The 17,266-nt window shown below is 43.2% G+C and overlaps 1 long non-coding RNA gene across 2 annotated transcripts in view; it reads right to left on the bottom strand.

The window, feature by feature from the left end:
- LOC128324757 (uncharacterized) overlaps positions 1-17,051 on the bottom strand; it is a 47,181-nt gene extending 30,130 nt beyond the window's left edge. The window contains exons 1-2 of one of the 2 annotated variants that reach the window (XR_008307082.1): positions 17,011-17,051; positions 4,519-4,703 (exon numbers count right to left, since the gene is read on the bottom strand). This is a non-coding gene — a long non-coding RNA (uncharacterized LOC128324757). Of the gene's footprint in view, positions 1-4,518; positions 4,704-8,740; positions 8,939-17,010 lie in introns of those variants that run through there. The other variant, XR_008307081.1, reaches the window with a different exon arrangement.
- Positions 17,052-17,266: the final 215 nt, after the last annotated feature.

Here is a 17,266-nt window from a genome sequence, read left to right as displayed (position 1 = left end):
GTGTATCAGCCAGTATTGGGCTAGACTAAGCCACAGTGTCCTTTGATCTTTTTAGGCAGCCATACAACTATAGTTCTGGTCCTTAACCTTCTCTTTATTATGGTAGCTCCTTGTAGGTGGTGAGAACTTGGTGGTGAGAACTTCTCCCCAAGTGTGAGTTGCTGCAGTCTGTAGGGAGACTGTGGGAACAGTAGTAGCAAGAGCCAAAGCTTATGCGTCACTCCTTGAAAATCTTGGGCTCATATAAAGCCAAAAAAAGAAATAAGAAGAAAAACCCTCCCAGATTGGTCAGTAATCAATCTCTCTCTCTCTCAGAAGGGGTCATTTGAATTCACTCCAACTGTCCTTATCTACCACGGACAGTCCCTTTTTACTATATCTGTCCCTATCTTGCCTTTGGGGAAGAAATTGGGGATGCCTTTTCAAAATATGTTTAGTATACATACACACATGCATTCGCATTCTTCAGTTTCAACCCCCGCCCCCCGGCAAGTTACCATAAATTTAATCTGAGTCAGATGAATGCATCATGAATCTAGTGTGCATTATTTCTCTGTGTAAACCGCCCGGAGCCATTTTTGGAAGGGCGGTATAGAAACTGAATAAATAAATATGTCCACAAAATACCTGTGTATTGCTCTCCTCCCATCACCCTATATAACTACCTTTGCAAACAGTAAACAAATAACTGAGTTGCAATTATTCTGTAACAGATCTAACCAGTTCCATTGTGAGACTAAGCATTGTATTAAACAGCCGCCATGTGTGTTAAAAAAAACACCCCTAACTATGTTGTGATCAGTTTATATACACATCCTGTTTCAGAAGCCAGTGTAGGATAAGCTGTTAGAGAATATATGAATACATAATACAGCAGCCAGAGAAAAACCAGGCCAGGAAATCCTATACTCCAATTATGCCACCATCCTGCTTTCCTGCCGTCAGCTTAATGGTATAACATAGTTGGGATCCTATATTATTTATTTATCACATTTGTACACCACCCCATACTTTCGTCTCTGAGCGGTTAACAATACTGGTCCAACACAAGATGAGAGGAGAAAAGAGCTTAAAATATAAAAGCTAGCGGTGGATCCTACCAGCCACACTCCCAGCATCCATGGCAAGACTGCCAGAATGCACCAATCATGGGGTGGCATGCCAGTGACACTTCCAGATGGGCTAGGCATGGAAGGGGCCAATCCATGCATTGCAACAGAGACATGCTCCCACGATGTCCACACATCAGATCACAGCCCTGGGCTTGTGGAAGGGCTACCTACAGAAATCAAAAAATGACAAAGAAAGTGTGACACAAACTGGACAGCGGCAGCAGCTCATGGTTTCTGGACCTGGACACATGGCTGGTATTGGCGAGTGAATGATTGTGCCAGAATAATTGTGGTGCCACCTGAGTGCTCCAGTCCCAGACTGGATTGCTTGCTGGGGCGAGAGTGCCTTGACTGGGGACAGTAGTTTTCTCTCCCCTGTGGAGAGTTGCAGTGGGACTCTATGTGCAGTGACTGTTTACTCTGCTCCATGTGGCCAGGCTGCAATCCTAAAAATCAAAAGGCCTCATAAAAGCCAGCAGCAGCCATGATTAGACTAGAGTGTCTGCCTGGCATTCACCAAGAGACAGCATGCTTACCCTGTGTCTCCTGTGTGGGAGACATTGCTATTAGCTGCTGTGAAAGAAGGAATGATAATGTTGGTTAATCAGTTTATAGCCAGAACACATTTGATAAGTGGAAGGGAGAGAGATTTGTGGCATTTGAGGCATGTCTTCCCCTCTCACTTTGCTTACTTGTGTTCTATGCACACTTACTTGAGAGTCAGCCTCATAGAATTAGTAAGATCAGGTTGCATATGGCAAAGAAGGAAACAGACAGATTTGAGTTAGGGACACATTCTAGCAGGGAATCCTTTGGTATAAAAGAGAACATCTGCAGATGTTTTATATGGAGACACACCCTGGGTCCATTTGGTTTAGAATATATTTATTTAAAATCTTTAGGAGTGCCCAAAGTGGGTAATAATCAAAAGTTTAAATAATAATTTAACAATTACCATGATTATCTTCTCTGACTGGAACAGCTGTCCAGGGATCTGAGTAGGGGTCTTTCCCAGCCTTGCTACTCAAGATCTTTTGTCACAGGAGGACATACCAAGAATTGAACCTAGAAAAAAGCAGGTACTCTGCCACTGAGCGATGGCCTCGCCTTTCATAGTAGACTATACCCTGTATCTTAATTAGTTGCTGGCAAGGGGAGTGCCATTTGGATTTTTTGCCTCAGGCACAAAAGTGTATTGAACTGGCCCTGCTCTGTTGAAAGGCCTATGCATAGGGTCACCATCTTGTTTTCCAGGCCCTGCCTGCTACTTGAGCTTTCAACAGTGCCGTGTAGCAGGTGACACTTTTCCTGGTGAAAAGACAGTGATGGGAAGAGTGTCACCTGTTAAATGTCTGTGTGTCAAGACTGCTGTTAAGAGTCACAAAGCCAGTTAAAAAATATAAATACGGAAGGAAGGGAAGGGGTGAGGCAGCAGCCATATTTGTGCATGTCCCCCTACAGAAAGCAGATGTAAATAAGGTTGAAGGAAGGCAATCAAGTAAGGGGCAAATAACAGCAGCTCCCTCCCTGAGTCTTGGAGCACTAGTCAAGCAGCTCTTGCAGCCCAGCTGAAAATGATGGACACATCCTTATTTGTAAGTATTTAATGTTTCTTAGGAGGCACTTCTCAAAGAAATTGGTATGTAATGGCAGCACTCACTGGAAAAACAGGCCGATTAGAAAATGCACTAACTTATCTGGTATTCATTTGAAAAGTAAATGGATGCAAGCAAAGGTGAGAGTTCACTACCAATTCAAATATTTTTGCTTTAACAGGCTCTAGCACTCCTGCTTTAATTCAAGCAGAAACACAAGTATGAATAATCAAAGTGGATGATGCTCATATAAAAAAAAAAACCCTTTGTGCTTTTGCACCATTTCCAATGGCCATTGAAGCTTAATGGCACAAAATTTACATTCTTCCCTTTAATTTGTATTCCGTTCCTTCCTTCCGAGTGATGTGATTGTGATTTTTCTCTTGCCTGCCGTATTATTTTGATGCAAATGTTATGTTACGTGTTGCTCCAGTCCAATTTCCTGCCTTGCTTCAACCAGCGAACCCCCACCCCCCGCACATAGACGGGGAAATAGTGCAAAAATTGGGGTCATCGAAATAAGTTCCTCAACTCCTGCTTCTAATTAAGGAAAAACAAGGCAGGGATCTTGAAACACTCTGAAAAGCATGAAAAGGAATCATCATTATATATAAAGTTGCAAGCTGAAGGCACCATCCTCCCGCCCGCTCGCGGAATCCAAATTCTGTTTGTAATGCGCTTGGAAAGTCCCTTTGGCTGGCTTCTAATCACCCAGGGACGGGCTGCTTTATTGAGATGCATCGGGGTTTCACGCCAAAGCCTGCGAACGGAAGGCCCCGAGGGTGCCCACTGCCATGTAATGTATGCGGCAGCTAATTTAGCGTCCTGTGACTAATTTCCATTTCTTGTGCTCAGAGTTGGCTTGCTAATTACAGGGATGTTGTCTTAACATTCGTTAATTACATTTGCCTGCTTTTCTAGCAGGCAACGGAGCAAATGAAGGAGGCCGCGCGCTGTGGAGGCTCTCCAAGGCAGCAGAAGTGCCAGGAGAAGGAAGAAGAAAAAGGCGAATGGCGGCTTCACGCAGCCTCCCAAGCTTTGATCGCGGTCCGCTCCGATGTAGCCGGCCCGAAAGGGACGGTGCATAATTAGATTGACGGCCCTAATGAGGAACCGAACTGGACTATGCAGCACAGGCGTCGCAGCGCTCTGAAACTCTGGCGCTGAGCCGTGCGGCGCTCGCAAGAGAGCCTGGGTATAAAGCTCTGTGTGTGTGTGTGTGTGTGCGCGCGCGCACCCGCCCTCCGCGTCTCAGGAGCCTCTCCGGCAGCCGCAATAAAGTCCCGCTGGAGAAGCCCCGGCGGACAGCTCTTCCTTCCTGCTTGCAGCCTCCCTTTTCTAAGGCTACTCCTTTAACCTAGCGCTCTGAGCAGCCGGGTGTGGGTGGGTGTGCGCGCGCGGGCGCGCCAGCCAGAAACCACCAGTTCTTTCCTATCCATTCCCGCTATAAACCAATTGAACGAGCAGCAAGCAACACAATTCTTTTATTGGGACCAACTAAAGCCACAGTAGTAAGCTAGCTTTTGCGTCTCACAGAACTTCTCCCTTGACTCAGTGTTAAATTAAGAAGAAAGACGGGGGTGGGGGTGGGGAAGAAGTTATTGCCGAAAGGGGGCATGGCAAAGAAACTCGTCTGCAGTCTGTGGCGATCTTAAGGTTCAGGAAGTTCTTGCAGACTGATTAGCTACAAAAGATCTCAGACTGCACCAAAGCACATTGGGGCAAAGAAGCAATGGCGACTCTCCCTTAGAAATATAGTCGCGACTCTCCCTTTGAAATATAGTGGTTATATTGCTGCTTATTCGGCTCACCTTCGTGCAGAATGTTGGGTAATTTTGTGTAGCCCCTTTGCAGATGGTCCATTTCCCAAACATGCAGATTGCTCGATCAAACAGCATCTCGATCAAACAGCATCTCCTGAACTGGAAAGGGACTTGGTAAAAGCCGGAATGGAATCCAATGGGTTGAAACGACCTCTTAAAAATCAAACTGGATCCTAAAACAAGTGGGATGTGTTAGAGACACTGGATAACAATATTTTAGCACTGAAATATTTCCAATATTACACAAGGACAAAAATGGAACGTAACAGCACAGCATCCTACAGCCCAGGTTATTGCACTTTTATTAACCCCTTCACAGCTGGAACAGTGCAAAAAAACCTAATATTGCAGCATTGAAATATTTTTGATAATACACTTGTATTAAACCCTACCATGCCAAAAATGGACTGGAATGATGCAACCAGCTGAAATAGTCTGGAACGCTGGAATGGGCTGCTGGAGAATTGTAGCACTGACCTATTTCCAAGATTACACTTTTATTAATAGTTCCAATGCCAAAAATTGATTGGAATGGTGCAATGGCCTGAAAAACCCAGAATGGCCCCCAAATTGTCAAGCTGCATCCCAAAAACGGTGGAATGGGCTGCAGACACTGGAGAAGAATATTGCAGAGCTAAAATATTTCTAACCTTGCAATTTTATGAATCCCTTCAGTGCCAAAAATAGACTAGAATGGCACAATGGCCTGAAACAGCCCAGAACAGCACCTAACTGTCTTACAACCAATTTTTTTATTTTATGACAAGTGCTATATACTTTTATACGCTATGGATCTATCTACAAATAAGGAATGCATGCTTTTATAGATTTCAAAGCTCTTTAATTATTCCAAAGATATAACATATTAGTAGCTGAAGCCACATTCTTTTGTAAACATGAACCAAGGAATATAACTAGAATGTTGTCAGCAACTACTTTTTTGTGCTGAAAAAATTGTTTACTCTTAGCATTATTAAAAACAAAGCATTTCTAATTCTCTTCTGTTAGCATCACTACTAAGTTCCATCATAATGAAGGGTGTGTAAAAGAAAAGAGTGTAGCCTTCTTTTAACATTTGTTCCTTTCATCACTTATGTCAGTCACCACAGTTTGGAACATCTGTATATTCTGCAAAGCGCTTCAGTTATCTCAAGACAGGACAGATGATACCAGTCCTGATACATATCTTGGCAAAGGACTATTGTGTCCTCCTTTGGTTTTTTGCACAGTTTTCCCATTAAGCACAAGGACCAGACAGAAATTTGATGAGGACTCTTGAGGTGCATTTCTGGAAACGGCTGTCTTGAAATTGGTTCTGACTTTCCCCTTTATTTCCTACTTTGTTTTGTGCAGCTTTCCCTGTGAAAAATTTGGCTGTGGAAGAAATGATTTGTGTCTGAGCACCTCAGTAACAATCTATTGTTTTGGAGATGCAGCTTGACAACTGGGGGGCTGTTCTGGGCTGTTTCAGGCCATTGTGCCATTCCGGGCCATTTTTGGCACTGAAGGGATTAATAAAATTGTAACTGCTAACTTGGCAACGAGGCACCTTTTAACATGGTGATTCTCTTTTATTTAGCAGGGGGAGAGTAACTGGCCCTATCCACCCCCAACACTGTACCTCCAGTGACAGGCGGCTGTGGCATTCCGGTACATTTTTGGCACTGAAGGGTTCATAAAAGTGCACAATTGGAAATATTTCAGTGCTACAATATCAGCAGCAGTGTTAGCAGCCCATTCAAATGTTTTGGGAATGCAGCCTGACTGTTAGGGGGCAGTTCCGGGCTGTTTCAAGCCATTCTGACTCTGAAGGGGTTAATAAAAGTGCCATGGCCCAGGCTTTTGCACAGTGTTCCAGGCTGTTCTGGTCCATTTTGGGCTCTGAAGGGGTTAATAAAAGTGTAATATTGGAAATAAGTGCTAAAATATTGTTCTGTGATGCCTCCAACACATCCCTCTGGTTCTGGGATTCAGTTTGATTTTTAAAGGGTCTTTCCTGTTGGAGATCCAGCTCCAGATGACATCCACTTTTTGCACCAGTAATCCTAATGACCACTAGGGGCATTGGGAGCAGAGATAGATAGTTAGGGTCTCCTTCTCTTTCCTGTTCATCTCTGCCTCTATGACCCCTCTATGGATAGAATGTACTCAGGAACATCCTGGGATTGACTTTCTTCTTCTTCCGAGAATGCATCTAGCTCTCCCTCTGAGCACCATGCCTCTGTAGGTCTCTCTCTGTCCACCATGTAGCCAGTGGTTAGATGGTTAGATATAGGTCTTTCCTATCATCATTGACTTCTGAATAAAGTAGATTAGTTTAACCTTACACGGATCTCCATGCTTATCATTTACAAGCTGTTGCTCCTGTTAACTTCTGCTGTAATGGGAGTGAGTTAGCTCCTGAAATACTCTGCTGTATAAATAATTATCCCCAACAGTTCCACTTCGTTCTGGCGTGTACCAGCTTTCACCCAGACCCAACTGGAAAACTGCACTGCACTGAGGCCCTGCATACACCAGACTTTCCTCTGGAGTTTTGATTTTCCCCCTTTTGTTTTGATTTTATTCCTGACCCTGAGCTGCACATTACACAGAATGGGGCGACAGAATTCTGCACTATACCATTCAGATTGCAGGTGGTGGAGTCATATTTAGAACGCTCTCTCATGTAAAAAGCTGTCTGTATCTAGTAAATTAATACATCAAGTAAAAGCCACTTTCTCTATTTAGTTTCACATCCAGTTTATTGGAGAGTTAGAAAGAAATTTGACAGGTGACCCTTTACATGTCGTGGAGATAAGTGATGGGAAGAACTTCACCTTCTACATTTCTGTGCATGAGGCTGCTTATTAAAGACACAGGAGCAAGACTAGTTCTCCCCCACCCCCATCCCTGTTTTAGTGGAACCTAGTTTAAATTTTAGCCATTGGGGTTTTCAGCATGGGGACTCATGAGTGCCTCTGAACACGTACAGAGTGTTCTTTCCACAACACAGCATTATCACAGCCAACTCTCAAGCAGCAGGGATGAGGAATAAGAGATTTGGGGCAGAGGCTGTGTTGATTTAGGTTCCATTATCTCTTTAAAAATTAAGTTATATAACACCAGGCCTACACAACATGTGACCCACCCAGCACAACATATCCTCCAGCCATGTAATGTGATCTACCCTACCAGGTGCTTGGCAACCCTCCCTCATTTTGCAGTCCTAAACAGGCAGCAAAGTCAAGAGGTTTAGTAAGCATTGCAGGAGCGGTGAGAGAACATCAACCTCCCTCCGAGGCAGAGCCCCAAGGACTCCATCACAACCAAGACTGCCCTCTGGTCCCGGCCTAGCCCACTCTGCAGCACCTTTCCCAATGGTTATCATGGGCAGAGCTGTCCCTCACACGGGGTGCCTGGCTGGGGGTGAAGCAGCATGTGTGGGGCCTTCTTAACATTTCATATCATTACAGACTCATACTGATTGATGACATACAGTGTAAATCGTGTGAGTGAGGTTTTTGGATATGTCCAACCAGCTTGGACATATAGCACATTTCTAAAGAAAATAAAAATAAAAGCACAGCACATGCTTCACAGTTCTCACTCAGACCTTCTCTCTCTCTCTCTAGAAATATATACAGTTTGTTTATTCCAGAAGTTTTTGTATTTTCTGCCATGAAACAAGCCACTTATAGGACTTTTTGATGGGGTTTTTTAAAATTCAAAAAAATATTAAAAACCAACAATTTGTCCAATCCACTCCAATTTAAATATAATTCAATTCAATTCCTTTATTATGATCACAGACCAGCATATTTAAATATACATAGTCCTCCCCCCCTGCCTTACATCTCTGCTCAATACCAAAGCCCTATACCAAGTCATTCCAGGTGATCTAAAGACTGGGGTAGAAAGGGGGATGTTTTACACTTTTTAATGGAGGTGACAGGCAGATTCTTCCATATGGGGGTGGAATGATGGTCTAAGGGGGGGGGGGCTTCAGTTCCAGACATTTTTGTAATTTTCTGCCATGAAACAAGGACTTTTTTGTATGGAGTTAAAAAAAAATTAAAACCCAATAAATTCCCCAATCTGTTTCAAATTAAATATTCAGAGTCTTTCCAATCTGCCCTACATTTGTGCCAAATATAAAAGCCTTATGGCAACCCAATCCCTAAATATTTAAGGGAGGGGAAACAAGCACAAAAATGAAATCACATTATACCTCCATTACTAAGCCTGAGGAGTCCAACTGTTGGCAGGCAAAGGCTGAGCTGGGCAGGGCAGGGCAGAGGGTCTGCACAGAGCTGTGTTGGGCAAGAGCAACCAGCGCTGGCCACTCTGCTTCCTTCCTTCCTTGCAGCAGGCAGCAGGCAGCCTGCCTGCCAGCCAGCCAGCCCTGGAGAGCTTCAGGCTTTAGCAAAGCTCGAGAGGCCTCTCTGGAAGCCCTGCCCACCCACCAAATGGCTGAGAGGCGGAAAGGGAAGGAGCTGTAACAGCTTGCCTGGAGGGAGCCTTTCAATCGCAGGCAGGCCTGAGCTGCATGTGCGTGCACACACACACACACACACACACACACACACACACACACACACACAAACAGTCAGCTCTCAGCAGGGTTGAGTGGGGAAATATAAATTTCTGGGACTGTGAGAGAGAGCAGGGCAGGCTGCAGTGTGCCCAGAGCAGGGCCAGTGACAGCGTGGGGTTGGGGGCGATTGCCCTGGTCGCCCCACCCTAAGAACAATATTGGCCATTGGAAATTGGTGTTGCTGCTGCAGAGAAAGAGCATCCCAGGTGCAGAGAGCCAGCATCTGCCTTTGTCCTGGGCAGAGCTCTAGAGGCATACTAAAATAATCATTCCTGGAAACAAGCTTAAATAACAAAACAAAAAACTTGTAAGCCCTTTGGGGAATTTTAGAAAGTCTGCTGTAAGGCACTCTGAACCCATGGGATAGTCTGGGATGGGCCCATAGTGGGCTGCCATACATGGGTGGTGGGCAAAACAAGTCACAAGTTGTGTAGGCCTGTTGTGGGAGATGCGGATATCTAACTAGATGTGCACACAGAGCCTTAATAAAGAGGCGTGCTTTCAACCAGAAGTGTCTCTAATTTCACCCCAAACAGTTGCAGGGCCCACAATCCTGATTAGGCCTACGCCTATGGCAGAAGGTAATTTCCCCCCTCACACAGTTTCCCCACCAACAATCCTCCCAGTGGCTATTTGCAGAAAACAGTTGCTTGAGGAGCAGTCTTTAATGGGAAAGAGTTAACCTCCCCAAAAGGTGCAGTCCCAGACAGTTCTGGCCTCCTCACAGGTGTTTGGGGTTTTTTAAAAAAAGGCACTTACCATTGGAAGCATGCCTTTTTAGTGGTATGCTCCCATTTGCATGCACAACTAGTTTAACACTTAGGCCCAGATGGAGCTGCTAGCAATCACTAGTGCAGAACAAAAGTACACTACAATTACACACTGATGTGTATATGTTTCTGTTATATCTGTATGCTATTTGTACATGGCTCATCAACAGAGGCTTCTATACCATTTGAACAGACAGCCACACTCATAAACTCTCTCTCAGATTCTAGCTTTAATCTGAACTCTATTAAAAATGTTTAGGCTAATGGAGGAAAGGCAGTTAACTAAATGCAATGGAAGCAACTTGCCCAGTTTTCATGAGACTTGGCTTGAGAATGGTGCATGCACAATGGATTTTCTTTTTTCATGCATAAATACTTTCAAATGCCAAGGACAGCAGCAATAAGCAAAAGGACAGCACTGAACAATGGACATGCAAACAAACTCCTTGTATTCAAGCCCTGGGCAGAGATTTCCAGCTCCATGCTTCCTTTCACATCAAAACAAGTTGGGGGAGGGCAACAGAAAAGAAAGGCACTGCTGTTTTCAGATGGGGGACTGTACAGCTGTCATTAATAGGCCCAGACAACATTGTCCCAACAAGTGCTTCCGTTGTGGGGGAAATCACAGTTCTTCAGCACCCCAACCACTAAATAAATTATTCCTGCCTCAACAATTGTAACTATTCCTGAACCAATATTTCATGGAAACACCACCTGTGGACAGCTTTTGGATGGTACCTATGCCCTTGCTCTGAGCCACATCAGAAGTCCCTCCTACATCTACCTATGCAATTCAGAAGGTCCCTCTATTTTTAAAAAAAAATCCCCCCCCACTTTGAAAGGCTGTGATTCTTCTCTCCAGAGCTAGAATGCAAATCTCTTATAATATCCAAACATGCATAAGTGTATGCCCACACAAACACTCATTGCATTCCTTATCCTTACCATTAAATCTGTCTATCATCCAGCTCTTCTTTCTGCTCCCCCATCCATCATATATACCTATCCATGACTACTCTCCTGAGCACTGCCCAAAGGTCTCCTGCCCACCTGGGCTTATTCTCCCTTGCTGCCTCCTATGTCTAGAACTTCTTCCCAGGACACCTCTGTGATGTCACCTCTTTCTTTCCTACTTTTAAACCCTTGCTTAAAAATAACATTTTCCATGAAGCCTATCAATTAACTTCTCAGGCGCATCCCCACCAGAACTTACAATTTCATACATGTATTTGCATTTGTTCCTACTCATCCCTTGTCCTCTCAGTTACCTTGGTTTTCTCCCTCCCACTGCTGGTAATAGGAAGCACTTTGGGGGTGCAGTTTTGAAAGGCCCGAAATCTTTGTACTCACATAATTAGGATCAAGAGGTTCTGCTGCCCCATTTATAAACCAGCTTCTGACTTAGAAGCAAGTTGTTGAGCTGTTTCAGATCATGACTTGGACCGGCAGCAGCCAGCCTCAGGCAGAGGGTCTTTCCTGGGCTCTGAAGCTTGAGATCTTTTAATGAGAAATGGCAGGGATTGAACTGGGGGCCTTCTGCATGCAAGGAAGTGTGCTCTTCTACTGAGCTATGCTCCCTTGAGGTACTTTCCTGTAGCTAGAGGACGTAAAATGCCCATTTGGGTGCAATCGTTCAAGAAGCAGTTGGAGTCAGTGTAAAACTAAGAACATGACAAAATAAGAAATCTATTGTCATGTTCTGGTGTTGACTTTAAATCCAGAAATTAGGAGAAAGATACCTCTGGAAGGCAGTACAAATTGTGTGTGTGTGTGTGTGTGTGTGAACAGTTGCTGTTTTGGACTGCAAAAGCCACACTTTTTGTGACAGCCTGTCACAAAATGATAGGCTGTTCTTTGGCCTGTCATTTTGACTGCCAGGGATCAATACAAGAATCTACACTGGCACAACATTCAGGTGGTTTGTGCGTGTTAGGTGTGCTTTCTTTCAACAGAAAAGATAGTTGTTTGTAGCTTGCTGACAAATCCTCCCCCCCTGGCCCCGGGAGGAGGGGGGACATAACACAGGTAAAAGCTATTAAGCCCACTGTTCCACCAAGTACAGCTAGGCAGCATTGGCCAAGGAAATCCTGAGGAGTCACTTTAATTTGTAGCAAGATAACAATATGGACAGATATATTGACTTTCAGTTATATGGACAGTTATAGCATTCTATGACACGTAAAATTTCCATTCTTTCAATATATGCAAATCTTTTTCTTTTTCTTTTTTTTTTTAAGGGAGGGGTGTAGCATAAAATGGAAAAGTGACATCCAAACTAAGCAAGCACTAGTACTGAGAAGTGGCAGTACTCCTGATGGCTTTGACTAACTCAGCAGCAGCTATCACACAGGGGAGTGGATTTCAATGGCCTCCTCATGCAAGTGCTGGTGTGCCATAAGTTGGGAACCTTTTGGAGCACCACCACTTTTCACGTGGCAGCACCAGCACTTTCTGAGTATGGATGCTGGCCATTATTTTCAAGCATACAAACATACAGTTTGAGAAGCTAGTAGATGGTGCTTTCTTTTGGTCACTATCTAAAACATATACCATAATCCATAAATTGGAAAATGCAAATTCTGCATAGTACCGTATACCTTAACAAGGAACTGATGTCTGTACATATAGATATTTCAGATGAGGTGTAGTAGTATTTGTTTCCAAAAGGTTCCCTGTTTCCTGTATCCTTATGATTGAGAGGAAATGGTTTCACACTTGACACCATGGAAAATAATTAAGATCTAGATAACAGAACAAGAAGTTGCTGGCCAACTTTTATCATATGTGGTAACAGTGCAATAGGGCAGTTAGATTCTGGAACATGGATATACACAACAATAAATGACATTTATTGTTTATATTCATTTATTGTCAGATCCTGCATTGCATCACCTTAACTATGCAAAACCAGTGACTCCACCAAATGTACAAGGAGTAACCAGAGCAAGGTGGAGATTTGCCCCAAAATGGACAAATCAATTTAAACTAATGAGAGAGCAGTTAAACAAAATCATGGCTGTAATTAGTTTAGTAAAAGTTACAGAATATCACAGATGTAGCAATAATAATTATAAAACGACAGTCTGGAATCCTGCTGTGGTGAATATTCATAGCACTTTTGGATATCGCATTGTTATGAGCATGCAGAATCTTATATTGGAATACATAAATGCCTTGATATGTGATTTCTATATCTTTGCCTTTATGTTTTATCATTTCCAGCTTTTTGGGGTGTACGTTACACTTTTAAAAAGAAAAGAAAATAACATTCTGAAGAAGTTCATTTCCTCATGTCTATGGTCTTGAAAGCCAGTGAGCCAGGAATAAGGTTGCTATCCTAAGCATGTTGATGTGGAAACAGGCTCCACTGAAATTAATGGGATTTGCCTTCTGCATGGTCGTTTCAGGCTCCCATCCAGTGTATATTGCCAAAAACAGGCATTCATATAAGGGCATCACTTGCTCTTAAGAAATCCCCAGCTCTGGCAATGTCTCAAGATTTGCAATAATAAAAGCCTCCACCTTTTCCCATAGCCAGTTGTGCATGCCTGCCTTGCCCCCCTCATTAGCAATCTATTTGTCCCCTCTTGAAAGTCTGCTGTGAAAAACAAGTCACACTCTCAATGGGACCATTGAGCAAACACGAGGCTCTCAATGGGGCTTTGTTGGAGAGAAAGTGTGAATAGTGTCCTTTGGATCTGGAGGAACTGGCCCACACGCCCCTCGTGATCAGCAATTGTTCCTGCCTATTAATAAATCTGCTTTAGCAATGCCTCTCTTTAAGCGTGTGCGTGCGCACACACACACACACACACACACACACACACAGAGTGGCGGAGAGATTTTGTAGCTGGCCTAATATAGACTGGTTGTCCCCCCAACAGCCTTAAATACTTGAAACCAAGGGTTGCTTTCCACATGAAATGTAACAAAAGCATGTGCACTGAATATACACCATGAATTTAAAACAAAAAGGCACATGTTTATTTTATGGCAGTCATGTTGTGTTTTTTTGCTGTGTGCACTCAAGGTGATGCTGTACAGGGCTGGACAGATTTCTGTGCCCATCTGGGCAAGAGACCCAAAGTGACTTTGCCCCCTCCAGGTAAAAACCTACAGCAACCTTCCTGGGATAATAAGAGAACTGCTCTTCCCCAGGAAGATCAGTGGACTGGTTCACTTCCACAATCTTTAACCTAGCCACCAGCTGACCCTTAATCCACTATATCCCATAAAAGCAACAGGATGTATTAGGGCTTGTTCTGGATCTTCAGACAGCTATACGGCCTGGGCAGCTGTCTGCTTTTGCTGAATATGCCACAATGGTTTACATGTATTATGTATGCTTTTTCTTTCCAAAGTAGCAATATCCATGAAACACATTAGTTATGATTCAATGCAGAATCCAAGCATGCTAAAGTCTATTCAACTCATTGGAGTTAAAAGCACTTAACACTGTGTTGGACTGTGGCAATCATATGTGAAAATAGTCCCAAATCCAACTGATGCAGAAGAGGACAACCAAGATGATCAGGCGCCTGGCGCACCTTCCTTATGAGGCTAGGCTACAGTATCTGGGGCTCTTTACTTTGGAAAAGAGGCAACTAAGGGGAGACATGATTGAGGTATATAAAATTATGCATGGAATGGAGTGAGTGGAAAGAGAGAAATTTTCCTCCCTCTCTCACAACACTAGAACCAGGGGTCATCCCATGAAACTGAAGGTCAGGAAATTTAGGACTAACAGTACTTTTTCACACAGCACATAATTAATGTATGGAATTCTTTGCCATGGGATGTGGTGATGGCCACCAGCTTGGATAGCTTTAAAAGGGGCTCTGGGGGTCTTTTATCACACATCTGAGGTCTCTGGGGGCCTTTTAGTGTGGCTGGTTCTCATTACACCTCAGTAATGTGTGCTTACAAAAATTAATACTAAAACAGAGCAAAAAACATGAAGTACAAACTAATAATTAAGCAGCACAAAAACAAATAACCAGGGAGCAGTCAATAGGTTAAAAAAAAAAAAACCTGCAGAAACAGCTCAGAGATACCCAAATAGCATCTGAAAGAGTACACAGTCTTGGCCTAATGGCAACAGACCAACATAAAAGGAGGGAAGCAAACTTTCCCTAGGAGGAAGTTTGGTGCCACTTCTGAAATGCCCTGTTCTAGGTAATTCTCCATTATATTCCAGGTGGCAGAGGGACGAGAAGCAGGTGGGCATTTATGGTTAAAAAGTGGTCCTTAAGGTATCCTAAAGGTAACGTTGTGTTGTCGAGTCGGTGTCGACTCCTGGTGACCACAGAGCCATATAGTTTTCTTTGGTATAATACAGGAGGGGTTTACCATTGCCATATCCCAAACAGTATGAGATATATATAGGTGTTTACCAGCAGGGCTCTGAACCAGCAACCTCTTGCTCCCTAGGCAAGTTACTTCCCAGCTGCACCATTAGGTATCCTAGACCCATATTATTTAGAGCTATTGAACTAGGCAAACAAGCCCACTGGAAGCTAGTTTAGCTGTTTTGAAATGAGCAAATGTTCCCAGAACCCCACCACAGTAAATTTATTTTATTGTTCCATTTATAATATGGTGGGTGCATATTGAACAAATTGTAGCTTCTGAGAACCTTTCAAGGGTATGGGAAGTTATTACCAGAAGTGGTCATATCAGGTGGCCTTCTCACATGATCATTGATGATAATGGTAACTGAATAGCCTGTGAAGCAGCTATGCAAAGCAGTTCACATGCTACACAAGTATCAGATCAGGTCAAAACCAGCCTAAGACTATCACCTGCCACTTCAACCCAGTTGGTTTTGCATCAGCAAATAATCTCTCACAAATCTTAATTAAGAGAAGTTATTTAGAGCAATACCCATTCCCTAAAATAACGGCACATCTGTACACAGAAAATGTTTTGGTGATTATTATTCAGACAAAAGCATACAAAGGCACACACCAGTCTTTCATCTCTGGTTTTCACTGTAAAGACAGCACACAGCATACCTTGGTTTCCTGCCCCCATCCCACCCTTCTCGTGTTTATTGTTATTGTCAGAGATAACAATTCTCTCCTAAATCACCTTTTAAAAAAGAACCAGTAGCATCAATATAGTTGTGCTGCTTTTCACATTTTAAACATAGCTAGGAACATGATACCTCTGCCGACCTTAATGTTTATACACTGAAATAATTCATCCATTTAAAACTATTACACAGATAATCACTTCCTTGAAATCATGTCAGTACTCATCTACAATAAAAAAGATTTCTTTCAAAGGACTCTTAGGTAAATGGGCTCAGTGCTACTTTCTGTATCATGCAGGTCAATTTAATTCCGCTCTATACTCGCTACACAGCTAAACAATTGCTTTTCACAAACTAGAGAGCAGAGTAAATGCAGTTTGTAATATCCATCTAGAGGTGGCCTTGAACACTCTCCTTAATAAAAAGCTTGACACCTGAAATTCTGCCTCTTTATTCATTCTCTACCAAAGAGTTAGTCAAGATTTCAGAAAATTAATGTTGTATTAATGGTAATAAGAACCAAATGAATGGCATCAGATATTTAAAATGCCATGAATGCCATCTCTTTTCAACACTCCCCTTTGCTGCATCTCCATGTGCAGGTTTTATAAATGCTCAGCTGAATAACCTGGAAGTTTTTCACAAGGGCTTTTAAAGGCCTTTAACTTGCATCTCCTCCGGAATGGAGGAGGTACATTAACATATCAGCCAGATTTACCCCAAAATCTTTGCGAGTTATTGGGGAGCAGTTCACACACAATTCGGGTTTTTCACTGCGCATTCAAGTGTAGCCCGATTTATATCCGGGGTTTAAAAAATCCACTATTTTTGTCGTTTTTTTGGGACAACTTTGAGTTTGCAGTAAAGCCTCCCAGTAAACTCTCAGTAAAGTCTGCTGTGTGTAAAAGTCCCTGGAGGCCTAGCAATCCAGCAAGGCCCCTGGTCCCAAAAGATTTCAGACGATACATAGGAAAGCTAATCAGTTGAAAGAAAGCTGCAAGCCAGAGGAGAATTTACAGCTGGTATGTATTCATCTGTCAGGGCAGGTAGGCAACCGACTATCTGATCAGACAATTTAGCAGGGAAACTGTCACACTTACCAGCAGGTACACAGTGAGACTGAGAGTAGCACAGTCTGTACTTCAGCAACAAGTTGCACATACTAATGAGCCATGCCAGGGTAAGCAGTTTTATAGGATCGGGTGATACATTATTCATCTTTTGAGTCACCTGATTCCTTCTAAACTGGTGGTAGCAATACAATCCTCTGGCCATCCCTGGTGGTAGTGCTGAATTTAGCAGGAATAAAGAAAGTAGCTCCATTCTCTGGCAAACTGCTAGGGTGGTGCAGAGAGC

Source organism: Hemicordylus capensis, chromosome 4 (assembly GCF_027244095.1).
Source record: "Hemicordylus capensis ecotype Gifberg chromosome 4, rHemCap1.1.pri, whole genome shotgun sequence".
Lineage (NCBI taxonomy): Eukaryota > Metazoa > Chordata > Lepidosauria > Squamata > Cordylidae > Hemicordylus > Hemicordylus capensis.
This window is presented reverse-complemented; position numbering and strand designations above follow the sequence as displayed.